Below are 17,740 nucleotides of genomic sequence, written 5' to 3' on the forward strand. Positions count from 1 at the left end.
GGAAGAGAATCTGTAGGATTATTGAAACTGCTGTTCAAGTATTCCGAGGGTGTTCTCTGTAGGTAGAGTATTTCTTTTTTTTTTTTTTTTTTTACATTTTTTAAAATTTCACTTTACATTACATCTGCAGTTGCCCCCCCCCCAGGGTAGAATATTTCTTAACTGCATGCACATCAGCAGAAAACCCATGGAGGCAGATGTTGAATCCACCCTCCCCACCATCACCTCTACACTTCACACAGCGTCAGGTGAACTCTAGGGATGACTCCTGTCTGGCTTAGGCGATCCACGCATTTTAAGCAGAAAAAAACTCTCAAAGGTTAGGCTAACACCTGCCTTCACCTTGTCTACCATGGCACCACTGACATATGAAGAGAAAAATTCTATTATTTCTTTCCCTTCTTGGGAGCCGTCCTTTTCCCTTTGGAAGGTTCGCAGTATTTTGCTTCCATCTGAGCCAGAAAATTGTCCATTTCCTTTTGCCGATCCTTTTGTCTGCTCTGGATGAGTGCTTTCAGGTTATCCACTCCTTCCTGCATCCCCAGCTCCTTTCTAGTCATCTCTGCCTCTTTAGCCTCTTCCTGAGCCCTCCTTTTCCTTGCATTCATCTTTTGTTTAGACTCTGATGAAGGCATTGTACGATGGGACCACTTTAGCATCAATTTCTTGTTGAATGATGTTCCTTAGCCTGGGTTCGTCTGTGTATTGCACACAAAGCACAGACTCCATGATCTGAGCCATGTCGCACTTGAAGTCCAGATAGGCCTGCTTAATATCGGCTAGCGCTTCTTCTGAACCTTTGTACGTCTCTTCAAAAGCTTGAATGTCTTCTAGCGATATCTTTTTAAAGAGTAACCTCCAATACGTATCCCAGTCCCGGTCTTGGTTGAGGCCACCAGAGTCCTCGTCCACTGTCCCCTGTTTATCGTACACTGTTCTCTGCTCCTTGTCACTCAGAATCGCATAGACTCTTTCCAAGATCTGGAAGCGGCAGGTGGCGTCCTCTTTCTGATCCTTGTCTACGCGGTCGGGGTGCACTTGCAGGGATACCTTGTGGTAGCGGCGTCGGACCTCGCCGTCGGAAGCCTCACACCACACGCCCAACACCGGGTAGAGGTCGGCGGTGCCACACCTGTTCACAGAGCTCCAGCAGCCCCATGACCGGGAAAGGACGGCTCTGCCAACGCCAAGGAACTCCGTCCACAGCCGCTCCGCAGCCCCGCGGCCTCTGATGCTGTCTTTTTTATCTTAGTGAAAGTCCAAGCTTTTGTGACAATAAAGTGGAAGCCTAAAGGGAGGATTGAAAATGGAAGGTGAAGAGGATGTAGGAAAATCAGGAAGGGTAGAAGAGAGCGGGGACCAGGCACATGGATACACACACTAATGCATGTAGAGAAGTGGCAGGTTTTGGAGATGTGTCCCGCACACTGGTTGTACAGTTTTGGCTGCCACATGAACTCAGAGTATGCTCTGTACAGAAACACAAAATAAAAGGTGGATGCAGATCCAGGGATGACCATTTTATAGGCTTTGTTCCCTGCCAAGAGACCCTGATAAAAAAAATTTTTTTTTTCTGTTGCAAAGAAGTGTCATATGGGAAAGATGTGGCTCTACGAAAAGGTCCATTGTGCCAGAGTATGGAGGATTCAGTAAATTTTAGACCCCAGTGCTGAGAGACTTGAGAATAATCATTGATGAGACTACAGATGGTCATTTAGATCAGAAAAGATGTTATAGATTACAGAAGGACAGGAAAAATTAAACTGTGGGTGTGTGGTATCCTAGGAAGAGGACCAAGTGGTTCATTGATATGGTCATGATTCGGGGAGGGGTTTGAAGGGACTGGTGCTTTGCTCAGCACTGTTCTTCATGGGGTTGGTTATGCTGTCAGGTATCCTAGGTGGAAGATGTTACATGCACTAGGTTACGGGAGCTTACCTCTCAGGAAAAGATTGGACTGAAAATACATATTAGAGTATTATCAAAGTACAGATGGAACCTCATTGGATCAGTTTGCTCACGGGAGGCATGTTATAAAGAAAGGCAGCAAAGCATGGGATGCCATTAGATTGGCACACTTACATGGAATGCAAAGGGCTGTCCCCCAGAGAATACAGAAAAGTAATAGCCAGAGAGTTCAGGAAGATGGCCATGCAGATGTGCTGTCTTTGAGGTCAGAGGACCGCAAGGTTCAAGGAAAAGGGATTTTCATGAGAATTCCAAAAATGAGTTGAGAGAAGTTATGATCTGAGGCATTTTAGAGCAGTGTAGGTGTTTTGAGTGGGCAGTGTGTGGTCCAGGTTGAAAGGAAAAGAATAGAAGCAGAAAATGTCCCGACGACACAAGGCAGTGTAATGGGAAGTGGTATCTGGGGCATGGTTTCCTGAGCTATGGGTCATGGGCTGGCAGCACTGGCCTGTTTGACTCCACTGAACCCTTGGCTCTGAACGCACAATGTTTGCACTTTACCTTGTGTGATGCCCCACAACATCGATGAGCACTGCCCAAAAACACCTTGATGCAGACATGAGACTGTTATATGTTATAAATTGCAGTGTTTGACACCATGTATAAGCAAACTTCTGACTTTAAAAGATGACAATTGTTTCATTGCAGAAAGCAAAGGCTTTAAGTCTTTTTCTACTAAGTAAGGCCTTCCAGAAGCAACAGGAATGGCATACATCTAAACTCACAGAAACTGGCAGCATGCACAGAACCTGCGCAGAGTCAGTTAGATAATGTCCCAGTGCTGAGAGTGGAACTGGACACAAGCTCCTATCCCTAACCTTGACACTATCTCTAATCGACAACCACTTGCAAAGGAAAAATTAATTTTCTTCATTGGAGTCTCACTGGGTATATAAACATAGTTGAGGCCAGGTCTAATGCCCAGCCAACATGAAAAAGGTTAATGATATTTTTGCAGATTTTTTTGCTTTATTGAACTTTTTCTTGTGCATTAGTGTTTCCAGTTTTTTGTTTTATTGGGGTTTGTTTTTATATGTTTTTGTCTCTTTGTGTGTATGTGTTTCTCATGTTTTATCTTTGTTTTTATTTTATTTTTATTATCTTTTTGCCTACTTGTTTTTTCTAAAAAATGAAGGCATGGGGTTGGATGGATTGGGGGGTGGGAAAGATCTGGGAGGGGAACCAGGATCAGAATATATTTTATGAAAACTTATTGTTAATTAAAAAATAAATATTTTTTACCATTATTCTTTAGCAATTAAGTTGAAATTAGTGTAATGTTTTATTTGTTGTATTAAAGGCTTTGATTTCTAAAAATTGCATTTTGGGTTACTGACTTGAATTTCATAAAAATTATTAAATGAATTTTGGCTTGGAAATAGGATAGAATTTCCAACTTTTTCTACAAAGGTCCTTAACATCCTTCTGGCATTTTATACTACATATTTACATATTAGGGTTTTCAGCATTGATAATTTAAAAAAAATCTAAGTATCAGTCTACTCTAAGAAACACTGAAGATGTTCTATATCCTATGTTATTAAATATTTACCCAATATTTAATTCTTTATGGGAAAATAAATAACTATTTTATTACTATGCAAATTTACTTTTCTCTTTAATAATGGTAAGACTATATATATTAAGAATTATTATTTTTTAAGACAAATACTCTTGTATCTCAGGCTGACTCAAATTCTCTCTGTAGTAGAGAATGATCCCTTAGACTTCTAACATTCTTGTGTTTATCTCCTGAGCACTGAATCTACAAGTGTGTTCCAATACAATTGCTTTATTTTGCTGTGGTGGTTTGAATTAAGATTGCCCCAATAGTTTCATATATTTGAATGCTTAGTCTGCAGGGAGTGGAACTGTTTGAAAGGATTATAAAGACTAGGAGGTGTGGCATTTTTGGAAGAAGCATATCACTGGAAGTGGGCTTTGAGTTTTCAACAGTTCATGCTAGATACAGTCTCTCTTCCTGCTGCCTGTGGATCAGGATTTGAAATTCTTATCTACTTATCCAGCATCATGCTGACCTGCTACCATGCTTCTCACTGATGATAATGGATAAAACCTCTGAAATTGTAGGTAAGCCCACAATTAAATGTTTTCTCTTTTATAAGTTGCCTTGGCCATAGTTTCTTTTTACATAAATAGAACAGTAGCTAAAACAGAAGTTGGTAACAGGAGTAGGGTTTGCTTCCACATGCCTGACCATGCTGAGTTTTGGAGGAATGTGGAAGACTTTGAAAGTTTGAACTAGAAAAGTGGTTGGATACTTTAAGCAGGACTTAATGAACCATTCTAGTAGAAGCTTGGAAGACAGGGGTTGTTGAGAGCAATGGAAGTTATGAAAGTTATGATGATCTGACCCAAAAGTTTCAGAGTAGAAGAATATTAATAAGTGGTCTAGAGACCATTTTTGTGATATCTTGGCAAAGAATGTGTCTACTTTTTTCCATTGTCCTAAAAATTTGCCTGAGGCTAAATTGAGATTTGGATTAATAACCTCTGAAAGAGAGATTTCAAGAAGTCTAGTATTAAATATCTAATGTGGTTTTAATAATTATGCTTATGCAGATCTTTAATGAAAGGAGAAATCTGGAGACAGAGAAATACAAAATGTACAGTTTGAGGAGAAAAGCAGCACCAGGAATTGTAATGGAGTTAAATCCGGTGCTAAAGGTAATAAAATGTTTAAAGAAAAGCCTGACACTAAATGGAATAAATGTTGTGGTGACCTCAGGTCAAGACCCCATCGAGCTAAGTTTACAAATTGTGAAAAGGAACTAAAAGAAAAATTAATTAGTAAAGGAAACCATCAACCAAATAAAGATGATACAAATGTAATTGAAAAAGGGGGCAGAGTTCCAGCCAATCAAGCAATAGAACTTGGCAGCTTTAGCGGGCAGCTTTAGCGTCGTCTGGCTTTGGAGTCAAGGATAGAAGAAAGGGTCTGCGGGATCTCCCTCTGTGGCTAAGGAAAACTGTTGAGACCAGATGTATCTCCTCATGAAGGACTAGAGAGGCTATTGCATGCAATTATAAAAAGTGAAGCCAGGATTGTGTTGAAGACTCCAAGATACTGAAGATATAAGAATCAGGGGTTACCTGTCAAGGAGACCCACAGGTGGGGTGTGGAGCCAGCCCATGCGAGGGAAGTGTGCTGTAATTAACAAAGTTGAAAGGAGATAGAAATCTGAAGTGCAATTTGATATTAGTAACAGAGTTGCACATTGTGGACTTTGCCCTGCTGGGTTTAGGTCTTTCTTTGGTTCATTATTTTCTCACTATGGCCTGTTTCCTCCATTTTCAAATACTAATGTATATTATATTCCATTTTATCTTGGAAATGAGTGATCTGTTCTTTGATTTTGATCGTACAGGAGTTTACATTTAAAAAATGCCTTGAGCCACTTCATATTTAAAAACAAAAAGACCCAGGATAGGTAAAACAATTCTGCATAATAAAGGAACTTCCAGAGGTATCACCAACCCTAACTTCAAGGTCTATTATAGAGCTATAGTAATAAAAAACAGCATGGTATTGACATAAAACCAGAAAGGTAGATCAATGGAATCAAATAGAAGATCCTGAAGAAAATTCACATACTTATAAATACCCAATTTTTGACAAAGAAGACAAAATTATATAATGAAAAAATAAAGAAAGCATCTTCAACAAATGGTGCTGTCATAACTGTATGTTCACATGTAGAAGAATGCAAATAGATCTTTATCTATCCCCTTGCATAAAACTCGAATCCAAATGGATCAAAGACCTGCACATGAATCCAGTTATACTGAACCTGATAGAAGAGAAAGTGGAAAGTAGCCTTGAATGTATTGTTAGAGGAGACCACTTCATATAACCTCAGTAGCACAGCAAGAGATGGAAAATTAGCAAATGCAACCTTCTGAAACTGAGACGCTTCTGTAAGGCAAAGAACATGTTCAGTAAGACAAAATGGCAGCCTACAGAATAAGCAAAGATCTTTATCAACCCCACATCTAATAGAGGGTTGATCTCCAAAATATATAAAGACTTTGAAAAACTAGACATCAAAATACCACATAATTCAATTAAAAATGGGGTACAGATTAAACCAGATAATTCTCAATAGAAAAATCTCAAATAGCTGAGAAACACTTAAAGAATTGTTCAATGTTCTCAGCTATTAGTGAAATGCAATTCAAAATGACTCTGAGATACCATCTTACACCTGTCAGAATGGCTAAGATCAAAAATGCTACTGACAGCCTATATTGGAGAGGATGTGGACTAAGGGTAACACTCCTCTACTGCTGGTGGGAGTGAAAACTTGTACAGCCGCTTTGAATATCAATATCCAAAGTTTTCTTAGAAAACTGGGATGCTAATTAACCCAATTAAAAAATGAGGCACTGAACTGAACAGAGAATTCTCAACAGAAGTTCGAATGGACAAAAGACACTTAAGGCCATGCTCAACCTCCTTAGCAATCAGGGAAATGCAAATCAAAAACATTGAGATACCATCTTACACCTGTCAGATTGGCTAAAATCAAAAACACCAATGATAGCCTTTGCTGGAGAGGATGTGGAATAAGGGGTACACTCATCCATTGTGGTGGGAATGCAAACTTGTGCAACCGCTTTGGAATGCAGTGTGGAGGTTTCTCAGGAAATTTGGGATCAACCTACCCCAGGACCCAGCAATCCCACTCTTGGGAATTTGCCCAAGATATGCCCAATCATATTACAAAAGCATTTGTTCAACTATGTTTATAGCAGCATTATTTGTAATAGCCAGAACCTGGAAACAACCTAGATGCTCTTCAGTGGAAGAATGGATGAAGAAAGTGTGGAATATATACATATTAGAGTACTACTCGGTGGCAAAAAACAATGACATCTTGAATTTTGCATGCAAATGGATGGAAATAGAAAACACCATCCTGAGTGAGGTAACCCAGGCCCAAAAAGATGAACATGGGATGTACTCACTCATAATTGGTTTCTAGCCATAAATAAAGGACATTGAGCCTATAATTCGTAAAAAAAAAATCCTAGAGAAGATATATAAGAAGGTGAATCCAAAGAAAAGCATATAGTTATCCTCCTGGATATTGGAAGTAGACAAGATTGCCAGACAAAAAATGGGAACTTGGGGGTGGGGTGGGATGGGGGATGGGGAGAGAAAAGTGTGAAGTGGAGGATGGGAAGAGCTTGGGGGAATAGGATGGTTGGAATATAGGAAGGGTGGATATAGGAACAAAGAATTATATATCTTAATTAAGGGAGCCATTCTAGGGTTGGCAGAGACTTGACTCTAGAGGGGTTCCCAGGTGTCCAGGAAGACGCCCCCAGCTAGTTCCTTGGGCAGCTGAGGAGAGGGTGCCAGAAATGTCCAGATCCTATTGCCATACTCATGAATATCTTGCATATCACCATAGAACCTTCACCTGGCATTGGATGGAGAAAATGACAGAGCCCCACATAGAAGCACTGGATTGAGCTACCAAGGTCCTGATGAGGAGCAAAAGGAGGGAGATCATGAGCAAGGAAGTCAGGCAGGACCATGAGGAGTGTGTTTACCCATTGAGACGGTGGGACAGATCTAACGGGAGACCACCAAGTCCAGTTGGAATGGGACTGATGGAACAGGGGACCAAACCGGACTCTCTGAATGTGGCTGATGGTGGAGGAGGACTGAGAAACCAAGGACAACGGCAATGAGCATGAACTCTACAGCATGGACAGGCTCACTGTGAGCCTTGTCAGTTTGGTTGCTCACCTTCCTGGACATAGGGGGAGCAGGGAGGACCTTGGACTTAACATAGTGAAGGAAACCCTGATGGCTCTTTGGCTTGGAGAGGGGCGGAGTGGGGGTATGGGTGGAAGGGAGGGAATGGAAGGGGGAGGAGGAGGGGAGGAGATGGAAATTTTTAATAAAAAAATGAGAAAAAAATGTAATGTATAATTAAGAAATACAGGTTAATAGTCATCTATAACAGTCAAACATATTCATGTTAATTAGATTTTCTATATTACAGAGATATATTTTAGATGGATAGGTATTCTTCAAACCTTTTAAACACAAATAAAATATGGCATTTAAAATGTTTTAAGAAAGAAAAAACTGGGAATCAATCAACTTTAAGACCCAGATATAGCAATCCTAGGCATATACCTAAAGGATGCTCAATCATACCACAAGGACACTTGTACAACTATGTTCATAGCAGCATTATTCATAATAGCCAGAATCTGGAAACAACCTAGATGTTACTCATAGCTTAAAAAAATGACATCATGAAATTTGCAGACAAATGGTTGGAAGTAGAAAAAACCTACCCTGAGTGAGGTAACATAGACCCAGGAAGACAAACAAGGTATGTACTCACTCATAAGTGCATTTTAGATGCAAAACAAAGAGTAACCAGGCTATAATTCACAGTCCTAGAGAAGCTAGGTAACAAAGAAGACCCTAAGAGGGACACATGGATTTCTCTGGGAAGGGGAAGTAAATGAGATCTCCTGAATTAACTGGGGGTAAGGGTGAGGGTGGAGAGGAGGGGATGAGGGAATGGGAACATGACGGATTAGATTGGATGAGTTGGAGAGGGACAGAGGGAGAGAGCAATGACAGAAATATCTTGATAGAGGGTCATTTGGGGGTCAGGGAGAAACCTGGTGTGAGGGAACCTCCACAAGAATGACCACAGCTAAGACTCATAGCAATAGTGGAAAGAGTGCCTGAACTGGGCTTCTGTAATCAGATAGGAGTGACTACTTTAATTATCACCAGAGAGTCATTATCTAGTAACTGATAAAAGCAGATGCAGAGATTCACAGCCAGGCATTGGGCCAAACTCAAGCTCCGGAAATCCAGTTGATCAGAGGGTGGAGTGATTGTATGAGCAAGATGGGGCAGGTCAAGATCATGATGGGGAAACCCCCAGAGACAACTGACTAGAACCTATTTGGGGAACCAATTCCCCAAGCAGGGATGTGTCACCTAGACTTGATGGGGGTGGGAGGAGCTTGGTCCTGCCTCAGTGTGGTATGACATGCTTTGTTAACTCCCACTGAGGACTTCCCTTTCTGAATGGAGGGTGAGTGGATGTCAGGGATAGATGGGAGGAGGGGAGGGAATGGGAAGAACAGAGGGAGAGGAAACTGTGATTGGTATGTAAAAGACATGAAAAAATCTATGAAATATTGCCTTAAGTCTCAAAGAGAGTGTACTTTTAAACAGGGCTGAGACTGTGAAAAACCACGGGGACTTTTGAAGTTGGACTAAATGTATTATGCATTATGATTTGGCTATAAACCTATAGGGTTTAGGGAGTGGAATGTGGGGACTTAAATAAGAATGGTTCTCATAGGCTCATATATTTAATTCTTAGTCACCAGGGAGTAGAACTATTACTATTTATTTAGGATTAGAAAGTGTGGCCTTGTTGGAAGAACAAGGTCACTGGGCTTGGGCTTTAAGTTTTGAAAAGCCAGTGCCAAATCCAGTCTCTCTTCCTGCTACCAGTTGGTCAGCCTGCAGAATTATCAGCTCCTTCTCCAGCACCATGTCTTCCTACCTGCAAGTTGCCACGTTCCCTGCCATGATGATAATGGAAAAAGCCTCTGAAACTGTAAGAAACTTCCCAGTTAAATGCCTTCTTTTATAAGAGTTTCCTTGGTCTTGGTGTTTCTTCAGAGCAATAGAGCCGTGCTTAAGACAGTGCTAATGTAGGTGAACTTTGGACCATGTGCACACTTGTCCATCAACTGAGCTATATCCAAGCCCAAAGAATCCATTTAAAGATTTCTTCATGTTTCATTACCAATAATATTCTGTTTGCACAACTATTCTATGCACCTGTATGATGTGGGAGAGTCTTCTGTTTGTGTTGATTTCATTCGTTAATGAAGAAAATTGCCTTAGCCCATTTAATGGGCCAGCCCTTAGGTGGGTGGAGTAGACAGAACAGGAAGAAGGAAGTAAGGTAGATGGCTCAGTCAGATGCCACGCCTCTCCTAAGTGAGACAGATGCCATGCCTCTCCTCTCTGAGCCAGAGATGCGATGAAGCTCCGGCCCAAGATGGACGTACACTAGAATCTTCCTGGTAAGGAATCTTACTACACAGATTATTAGATATGGGTTAATCAAGATGTGAGTAAGAGGCTGAAACTAATGGGCCAGGCAGTGTTTAAATGAATACATTTTGTGTGTTGTTATTTTGGGGTATAAGCTAGCCAGGCGGCCAGGAGCCAGGTGGAAAAGCAGGCCTGTCCGCAGCTCATCACTACACCTGTATACCCATGGTCAAATAAAATGTTCTCAGGAGAGTAGGTGCCCAAATGCAAAAATGTTTTAGAAGCTCTGCTCTAAGCTGTTTTATTCAAAGGAGAATCATTTTCCCTGTATTTCCCCTCCTTGTACATGCTCAGTTTGTCTCCAGCTCTATCTTTTCATCACAGCAATATGCAGTACACTTTACTGCAAAGGGTGGGTTGAAGCACAGCTTTTTCTGTTAGTGGGCAGTACCAGAGTGGAGATAAGATAATTTTAGGTTAATGAAACCCCAGGAGACAGAAACTTCCAAGATCATAAGGGGAAAAAGCAATAAATATAACTTGAAAAAATAGGGTTAAAAGCAGGGAATTTAGGGACGGTTTATGAAAGGTCTAAAAAGAATGCTTTGTAAAGATTTTTGTTTAATATCTTTCAATGTGTGTCACCATTGACATCAATTGACACTAAAATGTAAACTTATGATACAAAATAATTTCAAAGTTTGAGTCAACTTGGTATTATTTCTCTACATTCCTTTTTTGAACAGGGGTCTGTTTCTGTTTTCTTTTCTTTTTAATAAAAAGTAGGTTCATTCTCTTTGTTTTTATTATTTTCTGTGTAAGGAGAATATTTTGTCTACATATATGTATGTATATTATATATTTGCCTAGTGCCAACAGAGCCAGAGGAGGGCACTGGATTCTCCTAGGACTCAAGTTACAGAAGCTTGTGAGCTGCCACATGTGTGCTGGAAACTGAACTTGCCATTTCTGCAAGAGAAGTAGGTGCTGCTAACCTCTGAGTCATCTCTCCATTCCATTCTCACTTCTTGCCTGGACTGTGTTCTCAGGTCTCACGTGAGGCAAAGCGACGGCTTGGGTTTCGAGTGAGGGATGATTCCTCTTTTGTCATATGTAGATGTCTTTGGGTCCAGTGTATAAAACTGTGAGTGCTTTGCTAATAAAAGCTTCTAGTTTAGCCTGTTATTGCTGAGTGATTTTTTTCATGGAGAGCTTATTCTCACTGCTGGAGACATCAGTAACATTGTCATTTTAATAGCATCTTTTTATGGTAGTACCATAAGCATATTTCCTGCCTCTTCCAGCACACTGCCTATTATGCAGATACAGCTCTAACCAAGCAGAGTTGTAAGAGGTATAAATAAATAATTTTGCAAATTTCTCACAGGACAAATGACTAAATGCTAATTTGGAATGTGGCAAGCTTGGCTGGCTTGTTAGAGAATGCTAGAATAATGTACGCCTTCTCTGCAATCCATGCCATATATCCTTTTCTATATGGCAAATCCCCTAATGAATAAATGAATTGTGCCTCTCCTAATGCTGTTTTCTGGAAGAAAGAAAACTTATGTGGGCAGAGGCAGAAACTTAGTCTTGTTTCTGGTGACTGAATTCTCTTTTTCATTTATATATTTCTATAATCTTAGGGTGAAGTGATGTGTTTCTTGTAAGTTTGTCTACATCATGATCCATATCACCTGGTATTTCAAGGACCCCCCCCCCCTTTTTTCTTGAGATTTCAAGTGCCTGTCAAGGCACAGACAAGGGTATTTTTTCAAGACTAAGAGTTCTCTGGTTACCTAAATTAAGAGGTATTTCTTTTCAAACTTACTAAAAATATTCTCTGATTCATTTGAAATTGTATCATATATTTAAGTATTAAAACTCTAAACAGCAATAAGTTGAAACCAATTGTTTTAATTGCTAAAACCCTCCATTTTTGCTCCTAAATAAATCACTTTCAGACAAATGTATTCTACACATTGCTGGGTTATATTCATTATATGAAGGCCAGTGAGTGAAGGCATTATGCTGCAGGCACTGTGTGACGGTCATTGTGTGATAACCACCATGTGGTGGCCACTGTGTGATGTCTAGGGTGTGATGGCCACTGGGAAATGATTGTTATGTGGCAGCCACCATGTGACAGTCACTGTGTGATTACCACCATGTGATGGCCAGGACGCGATGACTGCTGAGTAATGTCCTACAAGTTATGGCCACGAGATGATCGTGATTGTGTGAAGACCACTATGTAATAGCCATTGTGTGATAGCCACCAATTGAAGGCCAATGTAGTGATATACAGGGTGATGGTCACTGAGTAAGGTTCATGGTATGATAATCACAGTGTGATGATCACTGCATTGTGGTCAATGTGTGATGGCCACTACATAATGTTTACTGTGTGATGGTCATTGTGTGATGTTCACTGTATGATGACCACAGAATGATACACACTGTGTGATGGTCAGTGTGTGATGGCCATGTTGTCATGGCCACTATGTGATGATCATACAGTGATGGCCACTGTTTGATAGTCATTGTGTGATGACCACAGTGTAGTAGCCACTATGAGATGGTAAGTCTGTGAGGACCACCATATGATGGCCACAGTATGATGCTCAATTTTTGATAGCAACTATCTTACGGTCACTGTGTGATGGCCAGGCTTTGATGACCATAAAGAAATGGTCACTTTTTTTTTTTGTTTTTTGTTTTTTGTTTTTCGAGACAGGGTTTCCCTGTAGTTTCTAGAGCCTGTCCTGGATCTAGCTCTTGTAGACCAGGCTGGCCTTGAACTCAGAGGTCCGCCTGCCTCTGCCTCCCGAGTACTGGGATTAAAGGCGTGCGCCACCACCACCCGGCAAATGGTCACTTTTTTATGGTCACAGTGTGATTATTGTTGTGTGATGACCACCAATGAACAGCTACTGTTTGGTGGCCTGCATGTGACATTGTATAGTGGTTCCTATGCAATAGTCATTGATAATCACTATGTGATGACCTCTGAGTTATAGCCACTGTGTGATGGCTAGGGTGTGATGACTACAGTGTAATGGAAACTATGCAATGTCCAATATGTGATAGCTAACATGTGATGACCATTGAGTATTGGCCACCGTGTCATGATCACCGTGTGATTGGCACTGAGTGATGACTAACCTGTGATTGACACTGAGATCGCTACTATTTGATGGTCACTGGTGGTTGGTGTAGGAGGTCCTTCTGTCTTTGTGTTGCTTTCATTGGTTAATAAAGAAACTGCTTTGGGCCTGTTGATAGGGCAGAACTTAGGTAGGCAGGGAAGGCAGAACTGAATTCTGGGAGGAAAACAGCAGAGTAGGAGAGAAGCCACGGATTCTCCACCTGAGACAGGTGCTGGTTAGAATTTTACCCAGTAAGCCACTGCCATGTGGCGATACACAGATTAATAGAAATGGGTTAAACTAATATGTAAGAGTTAGCCAATAAGAAGTTAGAGCTAATGAGCTAAGGAGTGTTTTAATGAATACAATTTCTGTGTGGTTATTTCAGGGCTAAGCTAGCCTGGTGGCTGGGATGAACAAGTGGGCTCTCTCCCTACAACAGGTGGTGACTGAGCAATGGCTCTGTGTGATGACCATAATGTGATGGCCACCATATGATGACCACTGAGCGATGGCCACTCTGTTTTGGTCACCACTTGGTGATCACCATGTGATGCTCAGTGTGTGATGCTCACTGTCTGATGGCCATTGTGTGATGACCACTGAGTAATGGTCACTGTTTAATGGCCATTATCTGATGGTCATTGTGTGATAGACACTGTGAAGGCTGCTGTGTGATGATCACTTTGATTTGTACTGTTTGTGATGACCACTGAGTGATGTCCACTGTGGTATTGTTCCTGTGTGATGGCCCCAGTGATATGGTCACTCTGTGGTGGCCAACATGTGATGACCTAATGGCCAGAGTATGATTGTCACTGTGTGACTGATAACATGTAATGACCACTGAGTTATGGCCACTCTGTGATGGCCATTATGTGATGGCCTACTATGATGACCACTGGGAAATACCCTATTTGATTTGGCCATGGTGTGATGGTTATTGGGTAAAGACCACTGTGTAATAGCCACTATATAATGTCCAATATGTGGTGGCTGCCACATGATGGCCAAAGCGTGATGACCACTGTAAGATGGCCACTATGTGATGATTAAAGTTGAATGATCATGATGTGATTGCCACTGTGTGATGACCACTATGTGATGGTCACTGTGTGATGGCCACTGTATAATGACAGTTGTGTGTTGGCTAAAATGAGATGATTACTTTGTGATGGCCACTATTTGATGAACACTGTGTCTTGGGCATTGAGTAATAGCCATTGTGTGATGGTCATTATGTGATGGTCATTGTCTAATGGCCACAGTATGATGTTCACTGATTAATGAACCCCCTGTGATAGTTACTGTGTGCTGGCCATCATGTGATGACCACTGAGCAATGACCACTGTGAAATGGCCACTAGGTGATTGGTACTGTGTGATGGCCACTGGACAATGGCCATTGTGTGATGCTTACAATGTGATAGTCAATATGTGTTTACCACTGAGTAATGCCCACTGTGTAATAGGCATTGTGTGATTGACATTGATGGTCACTGTGTGATGACCACTGAGTTATGGCCCATGCATAATGGCTACTGTGTTATGTCCATTGCATGGTAACCACCATGTAATGATCACTGTGTGACATTTGGGTGTGACAAACACAGGAAAATGGCAACTGTGTGATTTCCAATGACGAACATTGAGTGTTGGCCATGCTATGATGACCACTGTGTGATGGTCATTGTAAAATGGTCATTTGTGATTGTAGTGAGGAGCAGCAGCCTGCATCCCACCACCTGGCTCCCACATGGCTAGCTTTGCCCCAGAAATAATTACACGGAAACTGTATTTATTTAAACACTGCCTGGCCCATTAGTTTCAGCCTCTTATTGTCTATTTCTCACATCTTACTTTAACCCATATTTAGTAATATGTATGCCACCACGAGATCGTGGCTTACCGGGAAAGATTCAACATGTCTGACCTGGTGGCTGGCTCCATGGCATCTGTCTCCGAGAGGAGAGTCCTGGCGACTGTCCGAGGCATCTACCTCACTCCCAGCATCCTGTTCTGTCTACTCCATCCACCTAAGGGCTGGCCTATCAAATGGGCCAAGGCAGTTTCTTTATTAACCAATGAAATCAACTCAAACAGAAGACCCTCCAACATCATGGGATGGTTACTGTGATTGGCACAGTGTGATGGCCACTGTATTGCCACTGAGTAATGACCACTGTATAATAGCCAGTGTGTGATGGCCACTGTGTGATGGTCCCTATCCTGTATAATGACCACTATATGATTACTATTGAGTAATGGCAACTGAGTAATGGTCACTGTGTAACAGCCAAAGTGTGGTGGGCACTGTGAGATAACCACTGGATAACGGCCAGAGGGCAATGAACACTGGGTGATTGCCACTGTGGAAAGACCATCATGTGATGATCATTGTGTGGTGGTCACTGTGAGATGGTCAAATTGTGATAGCTGCTGTGTGATGATCACTGTGTAAAGGCCACTATGTGATACCCACAGTGCAATGGTCACTGTGGAATGATGACCACTCTGAGATGATAACCATGTAATGGCAACCCTGAAGTGAACACAGCATAATGGTCAATCTGTGATGACCTTGAAATAATGGCCACTGTGTAATGGTCATGTGATGACCACTGACTGATAGCTGCTGAGATATGGTTGTTATGTAATGGCTATTCTATGATGAGCAGAATGTGGCTGTCACTGTGTAATGGCCACTATTTGATGGCCATTGCATGATAGCCACAGTGTGATGGTCACTGAGTAAGGTTCACTGTATAATGGCCATGGTGTGTTTATCACTGAGTGATGTTCACTGTGTGATGGCCACTACATGATTGCCAATATGTACATTAATGTCACTGTGTGATTGCCACAGTGTCTTGATTACTGTGTAATGGTCATTGTGTGATGATCACTGTATGATTGGCATGGTGTGGTGGCCACTTCATTGACCACTGAGTTATGGTTACTGAGGTACTGTGAGGGACAGCCAGTGTGTGATGGTTACCATGTGTGTTGGTCACTACATGATGGTCAGTGTGTAATGGCTAGGGTGTGATGGTAATAGTGTAATGGACACTGTGTGATGAACACTATGTGATGATCTCAGATTGATGGGCAATGTGTGATGGTCAGTTTGAGATGGCCATGGTGTGATGGTCACTGTGTGATGACTAATGAGTAATGGTCATTGTAAAATGGTCACTGTGTGGTGGACACTGCATTGACCACTGAGTGATAGTCATTGAGTGATAGCCAGTATGTGATGGCCACAATGTGTTGGTCACTATGTGATGGTCATTGTGTGGTGGCCACTAATTAATGACTATTGTGTGTAGGACACTGTGTAATCGCTATTGTAAAATGGCCACAATGAGAAGGTCACTGTGTGGTAATTAATATGTGATGACAACTGAGGAATAATCACTGTGTAATGTCCATTGTGTGATGGATGGTTTTTGTGATTAATCAATGTGATGGCTACTGTGTGATGGTCACTGTGTAATTGCCACTGTGTGATTGCTATCCTGTCATGACCACTGAGTGATGTTTACTCTATGATTGTTACTGTGAGAAGACAATGGTTTTATGGACCCTCCATCATGGTGAGTATGTAATGATCAATGAGTAATAGCCAGTGTGTGATGGACATCAAGTGATGATGTTTGGGTGATGGTCACTCTGTGATGGTTTTCAGCGATGGCCACTGTTTGATCATCACTGTGTCAAAGTCATAGTTTAATGGCCACTACAAGGTGGTAACCTGTGATGGCCACCATCAGGCCACAGTATTATGTGTTGATATGATGACCACTATGTTATGATCACTATGTGATGGGCAGGGTTTGATGACCACAGAGTAATGGCCATTCAGTTGTGGTCAAGTAGTAATGGTCATTGAGTGATGATGATTGATTAAAAGCCAGTGTGATGATTAATGTGTCATCGCTAGCATGTGGTAACCATTGAGTAATGTGCACTGTATAATGGCCATTATGTGATAGTCACTGAAGGTCACTGTGTGATGGCCACAGAATGATCATCATTGTGTCACAGCTTCTATGACATAGTCTATATGACCACTATGTGAAGGCTAGGGTGTGATGGCCATAGTTTAATGGTCACTGTGTGATGGACACTATGTGATCATTACTGAATAATGGCCTCTGTGGAATGGTCATGTGATGATCACCGAATGATGGCCACTGAGAGACAGTCATTATGTGATGGCCACATGTGATGGTCAATGTGTGATTGTCATGGTGTGATCATCACTGCTTTATGGCCACTATGTGATACTATGTGATGGCCAGGGTGGAATGACTGCTGAATAATTCCATTTCAGTTTGGCCACAGTGTGATGGCCATTGCGTAATAGCCACCATGTGATAGACACTGTATAAAGGCTATGGTGTGATGGCCACACTATGATATCCACTGTGTGATATCAAATGTGTGATGGCCAGTGTGTGAAGGTCAATAGAATGATGTCTACTGCATGATGGCATCTGAGTAAGGGCCAGTGATTAGTGGCCATGGAGTGTTGATTACT

At 41.6% G+C, this 17,740-nt stretch overlaps 1 pseudogene; it reads right to left on the bottom strand.

Moving 5' to 3' along the window:
* Window positions 1–361: 361 nt before the first annotated feature.
* LOC119810843 lies at window positions 362–1,159 on the bottom strand (annotated as a pseudogene).
* Between the last annotated feature and the right edge of the window lie 16,581 nt (window positions 1,160–17,740).

This window comes from Arvicola amphibius, chromosome 3, assembly GCF_903992535.2.
Source record: "Arvicola amphibius chromosome 3, mArvAmp1.2, whole genome shotgun sequence".
Classification (NCBI taxonomy): Eukaryota; Metazoa; Chordata; class Mammalia; order Rodentia; family Cricetidae; genus Arvicola; species Arvicola amphibius.